Source organism: Peromyscus californicus, unplaced genomic scaffold, assembly GCF_007827085.1.
Source record: "Peromyscus californicus insignis strain IS unplaced genomic scaffold, ASM782708v3 Scaffold_4__1_contigs__length_199733344, whole genome shotgun sequence".
NCBI lineage: Eukaryota > Metazoa > Chordata > Mammalia > Rodentia > Cricetidae > Peromyscus > Peromyscus californicus.
In genome coordinates, this window is record NW_026294562.1 from 78,485,164 (window position 1) to 78,499,815 (window position 14,652).

Below are 14,652 nucleotides of genomic sequence, written 5' to 3' on the forward strand. Positions count from 1 at the left end.
ATTGTCTGTATTGTTTTCATTAAAAAACACTTGTCAGAAACTAATGGAACCATTTCACAGAGCTCTGTGTAATTTGGTTTTCTTTCTCCCTACACTACTGAACAGGGTTTCTTTGCTGCCAAGGGACTGACCTCAGACTGGTCATGAACCATGTTGTTCAAGGTGAGCAAAGTGTAATTTACACTTCTGTGTTCAAGGTGACAGTCTGAGTGAATGGGAATGGTGGGAACAGTGAGTTCCGTAGAACATTCTTCTTGTTTTGTCTTTCTCGGTAAATAACCCTACCACACCCTACCACCTAAGCCAGAAATTTCAGAATTGTTTTTGACGCTCTCCCTTCCATATTCAGACAGTTTTTAAGAGTAGCTGTTGACCTTCCTCAGTGTCTTCCCACCAGCATAGCTGTCGTGATGGCCTCACCATTGGTCTTTTTGTTTGATGCATCTGTCTCTTCCATAATTTCTTTTTTCGTTTTTTTTTTTTTTTTTTTTTTCGAGACAGGGTTTCTCTGTGTAGCTTTGCGCCTTTCCTGGAACTCACTTGGTAGTCCAGGCTGGCCTCGAACTCACAGAGATCCGCCTGGCTCTGCCTCCCGAGTGCTGGGATTAAAGGCGTGCGCCACCACCGCCCGGCTCTCTTCCATAATTTCTATGTGTTTACTTCAATATACAGGTATTAGTATCATTTCTATACATAAATAATGAGCTATCCCAAAAATAATTTACAAACAAAATTTCAATTTAAGTTAAAAAAGTAAATTTAGCCATGGATGTGAAAGGTCAAACACTGGGAAACTGTGGAATATTGAGGGGAATAAAAGAAGAAAAACCAAATAACCCATCATCACTGGGCTTGATGGGATCAAGTCATTTATCCATCCATCCACCCACCAATTCATAAATTTATCTGTCTACTCACTTATCCACTCGCTCACCCATGCATCTATCCACACACCCACCCACCCACCCATCCACCCACCCATCCATCCATCCATCCATGCACATACCCACTTATCTACATGTCCACTAATCTGTCCTCCTATCTGAACATCCATCCACCAAACCTTTGATACATCCATAAATTCATCTATCTGCCAACTTACTCACCTCCCCACCTACCCATCCACACACTCACTGACCTGTCTACCCACCCACCCATCTATACTTCCACCAATATTTATATAAATCACATAAGGCACATGATGAGCAATTTTTTTCCCTAGAGCATAGATTTGGATATCTCATAATTCCTCTCTTCCTAAAAATTGTAACTCCTACTTCTGCAGAAAGAAAAAAAATTAAACTTTTCCAAAGTCATTATCAATAAAATGTATAGTTGTTATTTAACAAAATACTGCACAAAGAGCTTTTGTGTATTTTTATTTAATTTCAGATGGTGCTGTCATTATCCTATTTTAGGAATGTGGAAGTGACATCTCTGAAATGTTAAGTCCAGGGTCACGTTACAAAGGTTAATAATCAGTGGAAAGAAGAATGTCATTTCCTTTTAACCCCCAACTACCCCGTCTCTGGCAGTCATCTTCTGGCCAATGAGAATAAAGACACTCCAAGAGCTGAGAGTTAAAATAGAGGGGTGATGAAAAACTTAGAAGGTGGCAGGGGGGAGCATGAAGTGAGTCTAGAAGAATAAACAGGTGTTTAAGACTGGGCAGGGAGACTGTGCCAAGAACGTCAGGTGCAAAGGAGTGGAGAATTCAGCCCTCAGACTCCATGGATCCAGGCTCCAACCCTCAGACTCCATGGATCCAGGCTTCAGCCCTCAGACTCCATGGATCCAGGCTTCAGCCTCCAGTAGCTCTTCCATCTTGGAAAAGACATCCATGATTTATCCAAAGGACAAGCGTGGCTGGAAGACCTGGAAAGGTACTCGTTTCTCACACATGTGCAAACCTATGTGAGTGTGCTGATGGACAGCTCTGATGTGAACTGGACAGAAGTCTGTAGTGCCTGGAAGGTCTGGTGGGAGTCCAGGGTGCTTAGGCTAGAGGGAAGGCTGACAGGGCCTGTGGCTGGTATCCAGCTAGCTATTAGTCACTGTCACCTCTGTTTATCTGTCTGATATACTCAAATCCTGTCTATCTGTCCATCTTAATCAGTTCAAAGCATGCAGCCTTTTCAGTTAGATCATCCATTCACAGACTCTCTTAGGCCTCTGGCTTCTGCAGCTTGACTCTTCCCTTCCACGAGGATATACCCACCTATGGTTATTAGTGGAAAGCAATTCCCCTATCCATGGTATGGTGCATATACAGTTGGCACTGGACATCTCCAGCATCCATCATTACAAATGGCAGGGTACCCATTTTGCTCTTCTGTATGCATGCTTTTTTAGAACAAGGACAGTTACCAATTGTGTGATCAAGATTTTGACAAACAGAAAACCAGTCCAAGAATTGTTATTATTAAGCAAATATAATTTCCAGGAAACATCATCAAACTATGCTTATTTGCCTTATTTTTAGACACTGGGATACAGAAGAAAAGGCTGGAGCTAAAGCAGCCTGTAGGATTAGGAAACTAATCTTACCTGGTTATACCAGATAGTTTTTGCTGCTTAATAAAACAGCAATAAATCCTTAGTGGATTTGGGGAGTATTTATTTTTCTTGGCTTTGTGGATTGGTGTGATGGTTCTTGTGGTCTGGGCTGGCTTGGCACTTCATCCACATGGTCTGAGGCTGGCTTGAAGTGAGCTGGGCTATGACTACAACACATCTCATTTTCTAGCAAGCTTGTCTTGACCCATGAATGTGACAATTATGGGTACTCAAGAGCAGCAAGATAGGACAATTCCCATTGTGCAAGTTCACCTCTGTTACCCTATTGATCATATTATGTCGTTCGACCAAGCTCAGTGCCACTGTGGGAGGGGAGGACCTGAGTACAACACCCTAGGCTAATGCTTCCCCACACCAAGAAAAGGAGATGCTATTTCTAAGGGAAACATAACAATCTTCTCTGTGTTAAAACAACTTTCTCACTGGGCTGATGGTGAGTATTTGGGATTCTAGCATTCAAGAGGTTTCATACGCTTGAGGATAGCCTGGGCACATGGTGAAACCCTGTCTTAAAAACCCACTGGCTGGGCTTGCAGCTCAGTGACACATTCTTCCCTACATCTTTGCCTACATGCTTACCTAGTGTGGGTGAAGTTATGAGATTGGTCCATAGTATGCCTGAAATAAACAACAAACTAAAAAAAACCCACCAATTTATTTGTGGTAGAATTTGGGTTACATTTTGGATATTCTCTTAGGTTACATTTTGGATATTCTCTTAATCCAGTGGACCCAAATAACAGTGTCTATTACTGAACTGAAGCTTCTAGACTTCAGATGTCTGGGTCCCAGCACTTCCTCCAGGAAGTTACTTCAGCCCCCTACTCTTCAGCCTCCTTCTCCTTCATCAGAAGATGAGGAGAGCATCAGGCACTGACTGAGTTGGTGTACTCACAGTGCCACACGGTGCTAAAAGCAGGGCTTGCCATGTAATAAGCGCACAAAATTAGAAAGAGTGTTATTGTAATTTCAGATTATCTCCCTGGTGGAAGCCAGTGGGTTCTGCTGTAAGGCAGGGGTTCTGGCCACACGTGAGATGCCGTTTTTCTTACTATTAGGCCTGCAGGAATCCCCTCAGACTTGCTGTAGTTAAATTAGAGGACAATTCTCACTCCCCGACATATCCAGCCGGAGGGCTGTGCCTAGGGGATTCCATCATGACATTTTCTTGTTATCTTACTGCCTAGTGGGCTCTGCTGCACAATACAAGGCCAGCAGCTCAGTGGCTGAGTGGGGGAAAATCATTCAACTTCACGGCGTTGCCCAGGAAGAGAAAGGATGAGACAGATCTAACTGCAGGTAATTAATTCTCCTGGTGTTTTTGGATATGTGCGTCTGCTTCAATGGCTACACTTGTTAATATCAAGCAATAGGGATTTCTTTCAGAGTGATTGTAGTAAAAAATTTTAAAAAGCAGCGGAACATTTTTGAAACACTAATCTGGCCCCCTAAATCTCTGGTCTGTTTGGTATGTAAAACCCTTTATCCGGCATGAATTTTTTATGAAAGGATTGAGAACCCAAGAAATAAAAGACAGGGTATGGAAAATTGTCATGCAAGAGATGGCTTGAGGCTGATTTTTAACCAATGATATTCAGGCCTGCCAGGTCCAATCCATAAAATTCACCCATACTTTGCTTTCCAAACAGATAAGCAAAGCTACACTCCAAAGATGCAGAAGGCACAGTTAGTCAGAAATCAGCCCTGAATCACCTGATGTGGAGAAGCATGGCCCACTGGTGAATAGTATCCATTTTGGACTTCATGTGTAGGAGAAATAAACAAATATGATATTTGATATTTGAGCCATTGTGCATAGTTGGTCTGTTTGTTAGAACTTCACCTTGACTGTAGCAATAGCTGTCTTACACTGGACACAGGTCTTGGAGTCTGATTTCCCAGCAGCTGTGGGAGTATCTAGCTAGTTTAGTATCCTGAGAAAGAGTGATCTCTCTCAGTCTTTGTACCCTGACTCAGGAACTGAGGCCCATTTAGGATGCTGCCCACCTCTTTCTGGGCTCAACTAATCCATCTAGATGCCTGTTCATTTCCAAGGTTCTCAGCTTCGTGCTCCACAGAACTTCCCAGCTCCATGGGGACCAGCTGTTTGATCCCAGTTACCAGCCAAGAAGAGCTAAACACAGTGGGTGGCACCACCTCATGACAGATAAATATGCTGCAGACAGCAAAGCAGGAGGATGGAGCCAGCTAAGTCCTCTGACCCCAAATGTGGAGCTACAGGATTTGGGGGTTGTCATGCTGAGTTTTGGTCTTACTTTGGTCCAGTATTTCCTATGTTCCAACTCTTTTGGAATAGCAATGTATATTCTTTGCCATGGTATGTTGGAAGTATGTAATGAAGAGACTTTGAATTTTGGACTTTCAAAATACGTTGTGACTGAAAGCCCTGGAAGATAGAGGGACCCATGGTTCCATGAACCTCATGATAGTACCCCAATGCATAGAGCTCAATGGTTATTTCTATTCTTTTTGGAGGTACTAGGGCTTGAAATCTAGACATCTAGCATGCTAGGCTAGGACTCTTTATGGAGTGTCATCACTATCTCCTATGTACCTCAGTTGCAGATGCAGTCACTGGCATCCTCAAAGCTAAATGTCAATCCTTGCTGGCAAAACCAGCAGCTGAAGTGACTGGGAAGTGTGTGAGCAAATGTTCTCTGAGGACACTGGAAATGAAATGGAATGCATAGGGAGGAACATAGAAAGACTGGACACCTTTAAAGATACTCAAAGTGAGGTGATGTCAGGATTCTGTGATGTCACAGAATGGGCCATTGCCATAGTGAAGGCTGTGGACTAGGCCTAAGGGAGCACAGGGTCTACTGGGGTTGGCAGGAATACAGAGCAGGAGCAATTGGGTAGGGAGGCTGTGACTGTGTGGTGGTCAGTTAGGATCCCTCATTCCTGGGATGATGGTCTAATTTAACCCTGGTATGATGTACAGTGAGTATGGAGTCTCAGAGGCTGTGAGTCATCTCATGTCCCTGAAGTGTCCTATACCAAACAAGACAGTGTCCATGGTAAGAAGATATGATGACAGCATGGATCAGAAGGATGAGTGCAGAGGAACCAGGCATTCAAGGACACAGGGATTTGGCACCCACAACATAGCAGAGGAAGAGGCCACAGGATGAGCTCACCTAACCTGTAAAACCCAAAAGACTCTAGGCTCTGACTGGTGAAGGATGAAGCTCTGCTGTTGTGTCCCAATGCAGGGACAAGTGTCATCTCTGGCAGTCCACAGTGTCCAAGGCGGGTAGGATGCTTCAAAGATCCTGTTTTGTGGAGCTCCTAACTGTGCTACTTCACAGAAGCAGTGTTGTTTTTGTGGCCATGAGTTCCCCACAGCATAACTGAAGGCAGGGACCGAACATCAAATCCCACTGAAACACTCTCTTTTTATTTATCTATATTTGAATTATACATAAGGTCTGGATGTTTTTACATGTGAAGGCATGTAGCATGTATGTTCTGGGACTGAACATACTGGTGTGAGTGAAAGTGAAGGCCATATATAAACATCAGGTGTCTTTGTCTACCCCACTCCACCTTGTTTGGAAACAGGATGACTCTGGGCTCAGAGCACTGCTACTGAGAGCTCAGCAGTGTCCACTGGGTCTGGGCTCACTGTGAATTAGCATGGACATGCAATAATTCACTCAGTCCTTCAGGAGGAAGCAGAGCTGAGGCGACAACAGGGAGCAGATGATCTGGATGCATCATGACTCATAGATTTGGATGGCTTTGAAGAAAGCTCAGAGGTTAGTTTACTAATTAGTCACAGTCTTTCCATTCAGTTTTTTATTCATGTATTTACTTGACCTGTACCGATCTTGTGGTGGTAAACAAACCCAAGATCTCCGGAGTGCCAGGTGAGCTGTCTGGCATGGAGCCCATCATAACTGAAGATTAAAATTTAATGATGTTGAGGGGAGTGCCTGGGGAACAAAGGTTTCACTCACCTTTACACCCTCTCCCCAGAAACATCAGATAGCACCCCGAGGGTTAATATCTACCAGGGGACCAAGCTGACAAAAGCAGTAACTGGCATGGCTGGGCAGGGTGGTGGTCAGAACTGTGAATGAAGATGATGTCCTGTCCCCTGGCCTCCCCTCCCAAGGCTGAAGGTACTAACTGAGAGGAAGAAGACCAGGAGGAAGGAGACTGTACATGAGGCAGCTCCAAGAGAAGCGTCTGTGATAAGTGTTAGGTTAACAATGGCTTGAACCTCCTTAGGGCTCCTTGAACATCAGTAGCTTGAGAGAAAAGGCACCTGGGCAGGAGAAGCTGGGACACCTCAATGCTCTTTAAGGTTCTCAGAATGAAGTGAGGTCAAGACACTGTGTTGTAATTTCAGGAGTCATTGCCATGGAAAAAAGTAGACCTTGGCTTGAGGGCAACATTGTCCATTGGGGTGGCCTTAGAACATAGGAATTTGGGCCACAGGGCTGTTTTATGGGTTTGAAGACATATTCATGGGCTAAAGACTGCCTCTACATTTTCTATAGTATACTGCTCATAAGGTGTCATAAACTGTGTGACTGGTATTCAAAGGGGTTCTTGATACATCTGTCATCTCACAAGACAGGACACTTGGTAAGACATCAAAACAGCAAGGAATACAAGGATGTCTGTAAGTGGTACAGACAAGCCTGAGGGAGAGGACTCTATACACATTCCAAGAAGACAGGCCTCTGGAGGAACCTATCCAGCCAGCACCTGGTCTAAGACTCAAGGCTCCAGTCTTCCAAAGGTTGAAGATCATCTATTTACAAGATCTACTAGTGATATTCCTGCAGGGAGCACATGCTGTACAAAGCATATAGGCATTGTGTAGGCAGAGTTTTTCATTGGGACCACTGGCTTCCCAGGAAATGAACAGAGACAATATTAATTATAAATGCTCAGCCAATAGCTTAGGCTTGTCTCCAACCAGCTTTTACAACTTAAATTCACCCATTTCAATTAATCGATGTGCTGCCCCAAGGCTCATTTACCTCGTCTATGAACTTTTCATGTTGCTTCTTTTGTGTCTGACTTGAGACTCCTCAGACTCTGCCCTTCTTCTTCCCAGCATTCTCTCTGCTCTGAAAATTCTGCCTAGCTATCAGACAATCAAGAGAGCAACACATTTTCACAGTGTACAAAAAGATTATTCCATAGTGTTTCCCCCTTTGTCTAAATGAAAAAGAAAGATTTTAACTTTAACATAGAAAATTATATACAACAAAACACTTATCAAGTAAGAATTACAGTTACAATATTCAGTCCATTTTTATTTGGCAAAGCTAGACAAAATATTCTATTATCTATCTTATCTTCTTGAGTCTTTATGTTCTATGCCTAATTTACCTTTTATCAAAATTAAGGAAATCTATAAGTTTAATTATCTAGTCATTAACTCCATCAAAGACCCCAGAAAGTGCAATGTTACCTAATGAAAGAGTCATCTGGCTATCTGGACAATCACCCAAATTTCTTCTGTAACATTGAGGCATCCATCTTTGGCCAAGAGGCCTAGTATATTTGACAGACATTTTTGAGAAGCAGCAAATTTTGAATGACTGTACTACCTTGTCTTGGCAAAGTTTGGCAGTTACTTTTTTTTGTTTTGCATCCTGCTGGTCCAGTTTGGACAGAATACTGTCAGCATTTGTGTCAAGGGCAGTTTCTTTGCCCAAATGGCTAGCTTTTGCCATAAAGAAAACAAAATTGTATGGAATTTCTTTGGTGCCTATCATTTTCTTTTGAAGCAATTGTGCTGTCAGGAACAAACATGTCTCACTGTCATGAAAAGCCTTAGGTTATTAAACATATTAAATGCCACATTATGTAGGTCTTTGAAGTGTTTGAAGACCATCTATTTATCTAAATATTTCTGTATATGACATTGAAAACATACCTGACTGTAAGTTTGACTATTATAGATAACTATTAATCTGTATTTCTTAATTGTACATTTTTAAATGAGTTGCTTAAGCACAATACCCCAAACAAGTGTAGAAGCATACATATAGTATAGCAAAAATAACTTTAAATTTGTATCAGTAAATTAAAACCCATAACAATGTAAAATATTTTGAAATTAATAGTTGTTTTTTTGGATTAAAGTAGATTCAATAATCTACCCCTTTATCTCATTATTTCTATTTCATATCCCCTTTTCTTCCTTTAGCAAGAGATCTTTGAATTTAACTCTTTTGTTTTGCTTTTTTTCTGACTATGACTAATAACTTGTAAGTACCCCCCACTTAAGTGATAACAAACATCTCAAAACACATTTTGGGAATGTGGGCATTGTTTTTTCTAGACTGCTTCCTGTTGTCTAGGGGCATTGGAATTTTGGGGGGAGCCTTGAGAAAATTAGGATAATTGTTAAGTCTTGGCTGGTATATTCTGTGAGGTTGGATCATCTCATCCAGCAGCCTTGAAGCTGTTTTGGATGCAGAAATCTGAGGAGACTCTAACAGAGGCATTTTGAGATGCTGGATTAACTGAGCAATCTGTTCTTATTGGTGTCTTGTCTCTTTGTTCTGAAAATACATAAACTTTTAAAAGTAACATACATTGCTTAAAGGTAATATACTTATTAATATAAGTATAGAGCATGTGTTGTACACAAGTTAGCCAAGGATGAGTTTTTTTATGTTTCAGCAGGTAAAATATACATCACATCTTGTAGTTCCTTAGGTTTATTTCTTTGTTTGTAGTCAGGATTTTCAGGGGGTCTTCCCCAGTCAAACTTGATCCATATCAACCTGAAACAAATCCACAGACTCCCATCTACTGTGGAAATAAAATCATAACCTCTTCCTCAAAGTAACATATCTTTTGACTTCCATTTTGAAATCAAAATATTTTAAAAATATATAGGTTGATTTAATCCAGCAGTTTTCATAATCCAATCTGTGTTAGCTGCTGTTGTTCCTTCATTAGCAATCAGAAAACCTGGAGACAACACAATATACAGAATCTAGACTCTTTGTGTATTTCCCATCTTTATATATATATATATATATATATATATATATATATATATATATATATATATATATATATATATATAAAATTCACTCTCTATTCCTTTTAAGGACTTTATTATTTTAAACTATTTTTTAATCTATGACTGTCTCTATCCTTTCTCTTTTTTCTCCAAAGTCTCTGTATATTTTTAAACATACTCATACTATAGCCCATTTAGAGTTTTTTTTTTTTTGGTCTGAATCTGGAGTCCTAGGACTCCAGTTTCCCACCTGGGACAGGATGAAGTTCTACTATTATACTGCTCTCCATGAGTGACATTCTCATAAGTCATCCACTGTCATGGCAGGGTCAGGTAGGGAAAGATAAAGGGCATCTTGCTGTCTGGATGTTTCCACTTCAAGCTGTGTTTAATGATTGTGAAGGACATGATAGAGGCCAACATTTTCAATCAGATCTGTACCTAAAACCCGGGATGCTGCAGATGGCACATGCTAAGTCTCATGACAAGAGCATCTTGCTGATAAATCAAACAGCAGAAATTGTACACCAAGATTCGGACCTTGTACGTTAGGGCTGAGTATGCCCCATCCCCACAGGTGTTCTTCTTCCTGGTGTTGTCGTTCCCTGGCAGGAGAAGAATGACTGGGTGTGAGCCTGTTACCAAGGAAGGATCGTAAGAGAAGTCTTCAGGTATTTGCTCCAAGGAGCAGTCCAAAAGATATGTGTGTGCTTGGATAGCCTTTGACTTTCTATGAACAGAGTGAGACCTGGCCTCAGTGACCTCATATGAGGAACCCCTATCATGGTTATGGGTATTTCCTTGACCTGTTGGCAGCACAGTGCATTTTAGTGGACTGTGATTCAAAAGCAGAATAAGGTGAGCTGGGGTCCCTTTCAGGTAAGTCAGTGTAGAAATTCTTTGTGTGAAGACCTGATCTTATATCAGTGAGTGTACTTGGCATGGGTCTTTCTTAAAAGGGTTACCAATGCAGAACTCAGTGTTTGAGAGGTTTTATAAGTCTAATACTGTGACAACTTGAGAAGAGATGCAGTAGCAAGGACCAGAGGCACACCCTCACAGTGCATGCCATACATGACACCCAGGGAGAGGACCCCACCCCTACAGTGGGGAAAGAGGCCACGTGAAGATCTGCAAAGCATGCATATGCCTTTGCAAGGCAGCCTCTAGACAGGTGGGACATTAGCCTCTGATGTTCCATCAGCCACCTGTGATATTCCCTCATGGGTTAGACTGCAGAATGTAGGAAACTCTGCATAGTGCCTTGTTGGGATTCTCTTTGAGTCTCTCTACTTGGAAGCAACCATCTTTCCACATGAGCTCATCGGTCCTCTTCAACATGGCAAGTCAGCTGTGCAACAGGAAGGACTTTCCAAACCACCTTCCTGTCCTACATACTTCATATTTCTAACTGTGTAATGTATAATTTATATTATATGGATTGCATGCTTATGTGTCTGTATCTGTACACTATACCCTATGGATAGATCAATGTTCTGAGTATATTTGAGATTCAAGAGAATAAAAAATAAGTACCTCCTTTATCAATATCTACCTGCTATTTTTTTCAGAAAGGCTGAAAATAGACCAAGGCTACAAACAAAGTAACATTGAACAAACCTGGACTCTAAAGGATCCACTGCTTCATACCTAAGGAGAAACAGGTACTGGCTAGCCCTAGAAGATCAATGTATCCAGCCTAAACTGTAAACCAAAAAAAACTTGGATACAGCCATCCAGTAAAAAGTAGCACAGGCCAAACATGGACCCTGAGGAAGGATAGTTAACAACTTAAAATGAAAGTACACCCAGCTTAACTTAACCATGAACCCAGAGACGTCAAGAAGAAGAGTTTGCTCAGGCCTAAGGTTGAACCTGATTAAGTCTGGAAATTAACACTAATGTTGAATTCACATGACCTTAACTCTTACCCAGATAGTCTCAGGACAAACTAAGAATAGAAATATGACTAGGCCAAAGCCTGAACTAAACCCTTGTCAAAACCTGATGCTGAGTAAACCTAGACCCAAACCAAGAAGAGAAGTCTGCCTGAGCCAATCTCAAAAACTAAAGAGGCTCAGGCCAGTAAAGAAAAGGGGAATGCCTAGGCCTAACCCCTTAACAAAACTCAGGCCCATACTATAGGGTGAAAAGGGCCTGTGAAAGAATGCCCTGGCCCTGAGACCACAGCCTTCCCCTAACCAACTCAGGACTTGAAATCTAACCAGTCCCTGAGCATAAAATCCAACCAATCTCCGAGCTTGTCCCAAGTTGAGGAATTGAAATTCTACCAATCCCCACCCTGAAAATCTTCACCCAGGAAAGCTCTGCCCCTAAGAAACACTGTATAAGCCCTGTACCTGTTTAGTTTGGGGCTGCCTTTTCCTACCCTGGCAGAGGCAGCCACTCTCCTGTATTCCTCCCTCCTAATAAATCTCTTGAGTAAGGTTTGTTGTAATGACTTTCTTTCCCAAGTCTGGAGCAGATCAGAGCTGGAACAGAGCAGAACTGTAACACTTTGGTTTTGAAAACTTGTCCTTGCTGGAGCAGAATTCTTATACTCTGGGGAACCTGGCTGAGCAGAGCTGTAACACTTCTCTGGAGCAGAGCAGAGAAGAGCTGTAACAACCCCACTGGGGAAACCCTCCCCTCTGGAGCAAAAATTGTTATACTTGTATTAGGGAAACCTTTCTGGGAGCAAGGACTGTAATACTTTGCTGGGTAAACTGTCCTCCACCAGACTAGAGCTGTAACACTCTGTTGGGATGCCTTTCCCTTCAGATCTGTAGGTATTCCTTGGCTTCTGACTGCCAGGATACCTTTCAATCAGAGCTGTAACACTTACACATACAAATGGGCCCAAGACATTCCCTCAAACGAATAAGCTGGTGCTCAAGCAAGAAAAGAATGATCAGTCCTAACCCTTAGCCTAAAGCAGCCCTGACAAAAACCAAGAAGAGAAGCCAACCAGGGCCAAGCTCTAAAATAAAAAAACAAGATGACCTATATGCCTCGGCTTAATCCTTATTCTGAGTTAGCCCGGCCACAACCAAGAAGAGAGTGGGCCAAGACCAAACACTGTTTTGAAGAAGTCAGAGCACACACACAGCTTTTGGAAGAGATCAGGCAAAACTGAAATGGAAATGTTAATAAGCTTATCACAGATCTTGCTGAAGCTTGGTCCCAAACCCAAGTTCAAGGGACCCCTGCCAAACCAAGGAAAGAAATGGTGCTGAACTAAGTGCTTGTGCTTAAGATGCCCAACCTTAAGAGGTAAAACTAAATGGGGCTTGATCCAACATGATAACGGAATTGTTCTGGACCAAATTGTGACATCCAAGTAGCAAAGGACCAAGCCATACATGAAAGGAGTTCAGGTGAACCTACCAAGACAAGAAATATACCTGACCATAAACTGTTATCAGTGGAGACCAGCAGCATCCTGAGCTAAAATTAAACTCAGAAACTCTTTGCTTTATGGATGGTGTTCACCAAAAATCTTGAACTAAAAAAAAATGAGGCTTCCTGTGCTGATGACAGACAGCCAACTGATATCAATGCAAGATGAGGGTTCTTGGACCTCAATGAAGCTTGGCTCAATTTAAGCTCAAAGGTGTGTTGGCCAAACAGCTCTTCATAAAACCCGGAATACATCTTCAAACTAATGCAGCCAGAATAACAAAATGATCTTCATGGTATGTGGACCATGTACACAGAAACAATTTGGACAGACTTTGGCTTGATGGGTGTGTGGGCCACATCCTGCAGCCATAATGTACCCAGGTGCTATCCAGTCTTTAAGAAATCAAGAACAGCCGGGCGGTGGTGGCGCACGCCTTTAATCCCAGCACTCGGGAGGCAGAGCCAGGCGGATCTCTGTGAGTTCGAGGCCAGCCTGGGCTACCAAGTGAGTTCCAGGACAGGCGCAAAGCTACATAGAGAAACCCTGTCTCGAAAAACCAAAAAAAAAAAAAAAAAAAAAAAAAAAAAAAAGAAATCAAGAACAGGTTGACCTCAAGTGTGTGTTAGCCATTACCAAGACCTCAAAGAAGTTTAGAACAACCACATCTACAACATTTTTGGTCTGTAATTGAAATTGTCTACATGAATTTCAAGACTGTGCTCCACACAGTCTTTTCATTGAACCCATGGCACATCCTCCCATTGGGTGAGTCAGAACCTATGGCTTTCTTGGGGTCTGAGTCATACCTGGACTTCAAAAATTTTGTTCTCAGATTTTTTTCCCACTCATCTCCAGGACCCAATCAAGGTCTTAATAGTGGTAGAGACTGATCCTGATTAAAGATGAGTCTGCCTGTTCATGTTTCTTGGTTAGTTAGTTGATCCTTTTCTGTACCATATCACCTATTAAGCCTCAACCAGACCTCAAACATTCTAGAAAACATTACAGTATGTTGCACGCAAACTGGAATGAAATCCTAAGAACTCACACTGATACCTACAAGAATGAGGCCAAATGGCACTATGACCTCCATAAGAGTTGTTTGGTGTTCACATGCACCTTGATATCCAGGAAGCTTAGATCATACAAATTGGATGATTTGTATCCTGACATCACAGATTCCAGAATCTCTCCTTTTTGACCTTTGCCTTCAAACTCATATGATTAGAAATGCCAAGTAACCCACTGGGCTAACAAGTTGATGACCAAATGTACAGTCACCATTTTAATGCAAATGTCTAAGGGAAAACCCTAAATCCCTGCTGTACTGGCATGTTTAAAGGCTGCCCAGACACAATTGCCATGCTTCCTTACTCTCACCAGACACTACCTGGATGGAAGAAGCTAGAATTGCACTCTGATCTCTATAGATATCTGCTTTTATACTATATCAACAACACAGTTCTGAAAACTTATAGTTTTACATCATACTTTGTTCTGTGTCATATGCCCTAGCAATGTGTGTTTAGTTTTCAATAATTTCTATAATGTTCATCTGTTACCATGATTTATCCTGAAATGCTTTTTTCAGACCCTTTCCTATATTTCTGAGAGTGTTTTCAATCTTCATCTTGACCTTCTTGAAGCC